Genomic DNA, 8,502 nt, shown 5'->3' with positions numbered 1-8,502 from the left:
GTTAAGAGAGATACACCAAACCTCTTACCGTTCGTGAAGTTTACTGCAATTCCGCACGCCTGAGTGATGGGAAGGTCTGGCATTTTTCAGCACTGTCAGCCCACAAACACCCCGCGGATGTTAGAGTGGAAAACGCACCATTAGATGCCACTGCGGAGCAATCCAAGACGCAGGTGGGAAGTACTGCAAGACTATATTTTTCTGACACTGAATCTGACTTTGAATTTCCTGCAACCCTGGTGCAGAGAAGTGACGATGGTATGCATGAAGACACCCAACCAGCGGACCGTTCTGCTTCTTCATCCAGACCTGTAGGCGCAAGGGGCAGACTACCTGCCATTCCAGCCCGTGACCAAGCGCGACCTGTGGACACTAGCAGGGCTGGTAGACTGTTGGGACCGCCGGCTAAACTTAAGGACTATATTTGTGGATAGCGGAGCCTTACGCTCCCCACTTGTTCCATTGGTTCCATTACTCCCTAAAGGAGGGGGATGTGTTGTGTTTATTATGCATGTGTCCCTTATATGACACCTTACCTGGTGTGCTCGCTAGTGTCCCTGCGAGGACACCATTCCAGCAGTGAGGTCACCAGCTGATAACTGTCAGAGATGACAGTTACCAGCTGATCGCCGAGCTGACTGTAGCTTCGCTCCAAGTCACTGGAGCATGTGTGTTGGTTCTTGAATAAACAAGTTGAGAACTTACAAGAGTGTCCAGCATTCTTAATACGCTGTTCGGAGGGGAAGCCTGTGACAGCTGAGGAAAGCTAGCTGGCACTTTTAAAAATGTGCCCTTGGCTGCTGGCATCGGATTGGACTCTCTAGGATCCCACACACATGACTGGAGGCAACAGAGCAGATAAAGCTATCCATCTTCCTGTAGTCAGATAGTGTCCCCCTACTCCTCCGACACATGGAGCACTGGTGATGTTTTGATAGCCCAGCTACAGCATTTTCTGCCAGTGCTGGGGGCTGCTGAGGCGGGAAGGGGCTGAAGGACTTTGGAAGCACCCTTGCTCTCTGCACAGCAGAATCATTGCCAGCTCAATCAATGTTTAAATGCAGCTCCTCGTACAGTGGCCTCAAGGAGTGATTGGAGGGCTATATTTGAGTGACTAATGCATTTTACAGCAGTGATGCAGACACAAGCACTAAAATGTATTAGTCTAACCCCTTATCATGGTACTTGACAAGGCTGCATCTAGCCCCAAGTTTCTTAAAGAGTTTCACCTTTCAAGCACTTGTACTTCATTAAGATGGGTTATAGTACACTCTTGTTAAGTTCATTCATCAATGCAAAGGTTCATGGTGTGGTGATCAAGGTGCCAGTTAGGTCACAGTGGGAACTGAGCTTCCTAATCATTAATTATTAGTACAATTTAGACATGATAGGAGAAGTATATGAGTGCCCATTACATCTCCTCCCGCCCACCAAACGCATATTGTCCCTTCCCCTCTGATTTCCTTAAGTCCATGCGTGATGGTGTGGCGCCACGGCCAAGGCGACTGATACTGGATGCTGGGGAGCCACGGCCAAGGCGACTGATACTGGATGCTGGGGAGCCACGGCCAAGACAACTGATACTGGATGTTGGGGATCACAGTTCGATCCCTGGCTCCGGCGGCAGGGGTCTGCCCAGCACCATGCAACTCTGGGCAAAAGCTTGCTTAATCTTCACAACGGCCCCCAGGCCGAGATACTCCTTCGGGGGTGATTCGTGCGCTATACAAGTACTGGATTTACTTTTTTTTTTTTTATGTGCTTCTCCAGTAAAGGTTGTTTCTTTGAAATATGACACATTTAGTTTTGTTTCATTAAAAAAACAGAACTACAAGTCCCAAAATTCAAAGAAAAACCTGGACTAAAGGAGCACATTATGCATGGACACTTGGGAGATATGTGCTGAAAAAAATGTGAATCATTCTTAAAATGTTACATTTTTCCAATGCTGTTTGTTTTCCATAATTTGAAGGATTGAAACTTTGGGCTGGTTTTGGGCTGATACTGTTCTGCGTTGGGCTGAATTTGGGCTTGATTTTAGAAGCTTTCGGTTTAGGACCTGTCTCCAGTTCTGGGCTGGCAACACTCTCTGATTGGTTGTGTTTTGAACAGTTATCTACTCTTTACTCTAGTCCACAAGTGCTTCGGTTATACAGGGGCTGGCGAACCTCCACCTTACGGTTGAAGGTGAAGAAGCCTTGGTCGCGCGGTGTGCGGCCAAACTAGTACCTCAGCCGAATGCCCGCCTCGATCTCTCGTCAGCTCCTGCGGGGCCTGAGCCTTCTGTGCGTGTTGCTCCTCCAGGAAGCGCTCTCATTTGAGGCGCCCTCGTTCTTTGAGGTCACTGTGCCGAAGAAGTTGGAGCCCAGAGCTGACTTAGACAACAGGTACAGTGTGTCCTATGCGGTAACGGCCGGAGGAAGGACGTACACTCTGCACCTCATCCAGAACAGGGCTCTGCTAGCTACTGACTTCAAACTCTTTTCATACAGCAAAGAAGGTGAGGTCTTGGTCGAGCACTCCTATGTCCGTCGGGATTGTTATTACCAGGGTTGGGTGGAGGGAGTCCCACGCTCCAACGTGGTCCTCAGCGTTTGCTCTGGGCTTCGGGGCTTTGTGCAAACAGACACCTTCACGTATGGCATCGAGCCGGCAGAATTTTCCTCTACGTTTCAGCACCTCATCTACAAGCTGAGTGATGTTGGCAACGAGCCCACGAGGTGTTTCACTATGAGGCCCAACATGGGCAATCTTGAAAATCTGTATCGCACGATTCACCAACACAAAAGCCGCCTTAATGTGAGACACAGGTCCTTTGTGGAAATTCATGGCATTGTGGATCATGACTTGTATCAGTTTGATAGGATGAACGCAACAGCTTCAACAATGAATATCTTTTATATTCTACACTTGGCTAATGGTATGTTTAAGCCATTGGACATCCACCTAGTGTTGGTTTCGTTTGAGATTTGGACTGAAAAAAACATAGTATACTATTTAATTGACATCGTTGCCTACAGTAAGTCATTTGCAGAATGGCAGATGGAAAACGTTCGTCCAAGAACTAAAGCAGACCTGGTAATGTTATTTAGATTGCACCACATCAACGGGGCGGCAGGTACAGCATATATGGGTCATGCCTGTAATAAACCCTTGGCATCGGTAATGGTAGTGCGATGGCCAAAACCACGCACTTGGGTGCAAATGGCGCAAACCTTAGCTCACGAAATTGGGCATTCATTGGGGATGGAACATGACGCAAATGACCTTTCGTGTCCTTGTGCACAATGGTGCTGCATTATGTATTATGCTGGAAACGATGGCATTGTCTCATTTAGTGGTTGCAGTAGGGCATATTATGAAGATTTCATGGCTGATGGTCGTGGCGCGTGTTTACTTAATATACCACCACTTGAATCATACTACACCCATCCGTACTGTGGAAACAAGTTTGTGGAAGGAAGTGAAAAATGTGACTGTGGCAGCAAATTTGAATGTGCCAAGGATCCATGTTGTGATATTAATTGTAAACTCAAGCCTGGTGCTCAGTGTGGATTTGGTACATGCTGTAAAGGATGCCGCTTTGTCAAGAAAGGGACTCCTTGCCGAAAGCCTTCTACTGAATGTGACCTTGCTGAGTATTGCAGTGGGACATCAAATATCTGCCCGGAAAATGCGATCGCTCAGGATGGAACCCCGTGCAATGATGACAAGTCCGTCTGTGTAGCCAACACCTGCTATGACTATAACAAACATTGTAGGAACTTATTTGGACCTTTTGCTACTGTTGCCCCAAAGGATTGTTTCTCACTTGTGAATACAGTTGGTGATAGATTTGGAAATTGTGGCTTTAAGGATGACTCTGTGACACCAATAAAATGCGAAGCAAGCAATATCATGTGTGGGCGATTACAATGTCAGAATGTGAAGAAACTGCGTATTTATGGCGCACATGCTGCTACAATTCAAACACCCTCTGCAAATTACACATGCTTTGGTGTGGACAACCACTATAGCTTAGATTTGCCTGATATTGCAGCAGTCGGCAGTGGCGCAGCATGTGATTCTGGGAAGGTTTGTTTGAAAAGAGAATGCGTGGATGTGTCAACACTTAAATATGATTGTGACACAGAGAAAAGCTGTAGTGGACACGGAATGTGCAATAATAAAAAGCACTGTCACTGTGATCGGGAGTGGGCTCCCCCAAACTGTAAGTCCGGTGGATTTGGAGGAAGCATTGACAGTGGTCCATTGATAGAAGGCTCTTTTCTTGATTATTTCCCCGAGGAAGAAACAGTGCTTGGCATAGAGGCCCCAGAAGGCGATGTTGGGTCAAAAGCGGAATGTACTTTTAATGTTGTGCTAGAGCTGCGGCTGGCTTTATTATTTCTGCTGTCATTGCTGGCGTCACTCTCATTGTATCAGTTTTGACCTAATAAAGTCAATGTCAACAACATCATTTAGGATATGCAGAATATTGTATAGATGGGCGGTTCCCATTTAGTTTGCTCATCTGCTGCTCATTTAACTATTTTAGGACGCTAAAGGAAAAACTGGCATGTATTGGCTTGTATTGTAATCTATTTTTTGTAATCTGTATCTGAAGCATTTCATACAAGCTATATTCTAAACGTTATCAGGTGCTTAGTTCTACGTTAAAGTAATTAACCAGGTGTACTATAATCAGTAGCACGTTCATTATTTTGCTAAATATACTTCATGCATAATTGTCAACTCCATTTTAGCACACTGTCATGGTTTATATTTAAATAAGTTAGAGAGGAAAACCTAGCGCCGTCAGTTATTGTTAACTCATCCGCCAGACTTCATTTTTAAATAGACAGATCGTTTTTGCACAGCCTTCATTGAATTGTCTATAGTGAATATATCGATACATTTAACAGTTTATAAAAGAAAACGCGTAAGGCTGTGGAGTCCCCTAACGGATTCAGTGACATTGTTTAAGAATGGATTGTAAAGGTGTATTCTCCCCAAAGGTCAATCGCATTGAAGTAAAAATGTTTCTTTAAAAATAGGTTTTATTTTGGAAACAGAAAACATTTAAGAGGGGATTAGGAAAGATTTAGTATTTCATACAATTTGTTAAACTTGAGGATACTGTCTTCTGTCATGGCAATTTGCCTATGACTCAAAAGAGACCTACAGTTTTTTTAATTTTTAAATATGCTAAGTCTGCTCCCATTCCAGGCGAGGAGGGTCATGGTCCAGGCCTTGATTCTCTCCCGCCTGGATTATGGGAACGCTCTTTATATGGGAGCCCCGGCCTCCATTATACAGAAGCTTCAAGTTACACAAAATAGCGCTGCCCGCCTACTCTACAACCTGCCCCGCTGGCAGTCAGCGAAGAAGGCCCTAAAGGAACTCCATTGGCTCCCAATGGCGTCAAGAGTGCAATTCAAGGCCATGTGCATCCTGCACAAGTCCTTTCATCGAGCAGGTGCCCCAATCCTTCATTCCATAGTCACTCCTTATGTTCCATCTCGCCCCCTTCGCTCTGGCACCCTCCAGCTGGCAACCTCCATCAAAGTCAACAGAGCTCGCTGGGGCGGCCGCTCTTTCTCCCATTCTGCGGCCAGACTTTGGAATTCCCTCCCTCTCCCAATCCGAGAAAACAGCAATCATATGTCCTTTAGGAAAGCTCTGAAAACGCACTTGTTTGCCAAAACCTGCTGAACTACCCTGAGCTCGCGTTAAGCAATCAGTCACAAGCGCTGCGAGGCCTCCGGGTAGTTACGCGCTATACAAGTGCAATTTTTCATTTCATTTCATTTCACCTCGAGTTAAGTCCCTTCATCAGGTTTTCTGTTAAAATGTTTTTTTAGTTTTGTTGTAAAGTGTTAAACTTCCATTGATTGCCTTTTTCGGTTTTCGTTCTGAAACAAAGGTGACATAAAGATTATTTTTCATTTTAACTGTTGGCAATATCTAGTTTTATCTCAGTCGTATCGTAGCTGTTAACTTTCCCCTTAAAGATTTCTTTCGGCTCGTGCTGTTATTTCAGCAGCAAGCATGCTGTAACTGAAAGTTTTACTTTTCCCCAGCATGCATATTTGTGTTTGGTAAAAAACGTTGCCAATTGAAAGTTATGAAGAATCACACGTGCATTCTTAATAGTGAAGAAAGGTGGTCTAAATGAATTTTGTATTCATCTCACAAATGTCCTTCAAGGCTTGAACTCTTATTGGTCTCCAGTGTTATAATCAAAACTATAAGACCGTACTAAAGTGCAGGTTTAAAAACGCAAAGCAAATATGTTAGTTATGATCTTTTTAAAATGAGTTTGATGCAGCATTTGGTTTAGTGTCTAAATTGCAGTCTGTCGTTTGAACTACTTCAAACGTCACCACTTGAATGGGCATCGATTTGACAAAATGCCTTGGGTATCACAACTGACATCACATACCCTTTGACCTTATTGACATCAACGGAGCGTACTTCATAGAACCCTAAACCTTGATTTTTTTCAGGAAGGCATGTCACATTACCCTAACATCACAATAATTGACTTGGCTTAATTTCTGTAATAACTGCATGATTGGTATAACGGTATACCAGACAAATGTCTATTTCAGATACCACCTATATTATTGTGCTGACTTTATATCTGAAATTTCTGGGGCATACAGGGCCGGACTGGACACCCAATGCACCCCAGGCAAATTTTGTCAGATACGCCCAATACAGTGTGTTGCAAGTGAACGCAATGAGCAAGCCTGACCACTACAAAGAGGGGTGGGGCGGGGGTTCTCCCACGCATGTGTACTCTAGGGTACAGCACAAACTCAATGTGGGAAAAGTTTTAAAGTTAGTCTAAGCATGGGCTCTTGTACCTGAAGGATATCCATCCACTACAAAACCTATGCTAAAAATAATTTCCACCACCTTGTACTATGGTGGTGCAAAGCAGACTGAAAGTCGTCCACACAACTTTGGTTACTGCACCGTGTTGGGTGACATAGTTGTAAAGCTGCCCCAAAATGTATATATCTATGTACAAAAGTAAAATACCTTACATGTACTGGGTTTTAGAAACAGCCTTTAAATAAAATATTTTATTAGCAGTGCAAAGGGTTGCATGTGCTATGCTTACATGAGATAAAGTACCCGCAATCAGATAAGAGAGATTTCACATTTGTATAACACAACAAATTGGATTTATTGACTCTTGTTTTGAAAGTGCATTAATTATCCATCAAAACAAAACTCATTTTATCGAACTCAGTACAGTAAAAGCATTTGCAATGCAATAGGTTGCGCATTTTTTAGAGTTAGAGCGATTGGCATTGTAAATAACAATGTGTTTTGGTTTGGAGTGTTGTGGCTGTATGAACAGAGACACAGCTGCAGCACTGTCTAGGGGACTTAAAATGAGGAATTGTTGATGAGACCAGAGAAGCAGCTATAAGTATACCTATAAGCTATAAGTATTTGGGCATGTAGCACTTTTATTTATTTTTACAAATTAAGCACCTTTACATTTGATATAAAGGCAAAATGCCCCAAGCGTGAGACCCACTGTGCCCAATACAAGTAAACGATCCAAACAAAACACACTGCTGATCCGGAGAATTCGAGGTAGTGCTTCACTGCTCCATATTTGGGACAATACATTTAGCAGTGTACATAATATTATAAGCAGTTACTCCAACAAAGGAGTGTGGAATCAACACTGGTGACGAAACTTAATAGTGCCAAGCTCATTGGTTAAAACTCGTTGATACTTTTATTTGGGCTATATTGCAAAAAATAACAAGCATACAGAAAACAGAGGGTGGCAGAGGGAAGCAACAACAGAAGGTAGGAGGGAGGGCTCGTGGGGGAAAACAACTGATGGATGGAAGGCATGTGGGGGCAACACTAGGCGGGATGGAAGGTGGGTGTAAGAAACAACATGAACAGCAGTTGGCAGGAGGGCGGGTGAGGGCAATCTACAACATGGGTAATAAATGAACAATGAAGGTAGGAACCCTTAAGATTGTCTTTGATTTACTTTATTGGACCAATTCCTGATGGTACAAGTTGATTAAACTTGGTCACGTTCATGTCATTTGTGGCTCCAATTCAGATTTGTCTACTGTTGACCAGCACATTTCAATTTTGAACAAGCATTGACATCCTACAGATGTGGCTTTGATAAGCTGATGCAGTGATTAAAAGATTTTTGTAATTTTGCAAGCATGAGTGGCAAAGGGGGAAAGACGAAAAAATTATGCTGCCACTGAAATGTGCCAGCCATAAATAGTGAGCTAAGGCACGGCTGCTTTAGGCTTAAGAGGTCACACATCTACATTTTGCAACTACCTGTGACGCCATATGTTAGCAGAAATGTGTCTTTAAGCGACATGCCAGCCGCAGCTCTAGCACAACATTAAATGTACATTCAATACACTGTTTAGCAACGCTTTCAAGCGCTACGCTGTGCACTGTTCAAGCACAGCACTGACGAGCTAAGCAGTGCTTTGTACTACCCCAGCAATTAAG

At 43.7% G+C, this 8,502-nt stretch overlaps 1 pseudogene; it reads left to right on the top strand.

Moving 5' to 3' along the window:
* The first annotated feature begins 2,220 nt into the window (after positions 1 to 2,220).
* On the top strand, positions 2,221 to 4,541 carry LOC144769998 (disintegrin and metalloproteinase domain-containing protein 9 pseudogene; annotated as a pseudogene).
* Positions 4,542 to 8,502: the final 3,961 nt, after the last annotated feature.

This window comes from Lissotriton helveticus, chromosome 1_1 (assembly GCF_964261635.1).
Source record: "Lissotriton helveticus chromosome 1_1, aLisHel1.1, whole genome shotgun sequence".
Classification (NCBI taxonomy): domain Eukaryota; kingdom Metazoa; phylum Chordata; class Amphibia; order Caudata; family Salamandridae; genus Lissotriton; species Lissotriton helveticus.
Note: the sequence above shows the minus strand (reverse complement) of the source record. Positions and strands in the feature narration are given on the sequence as shown.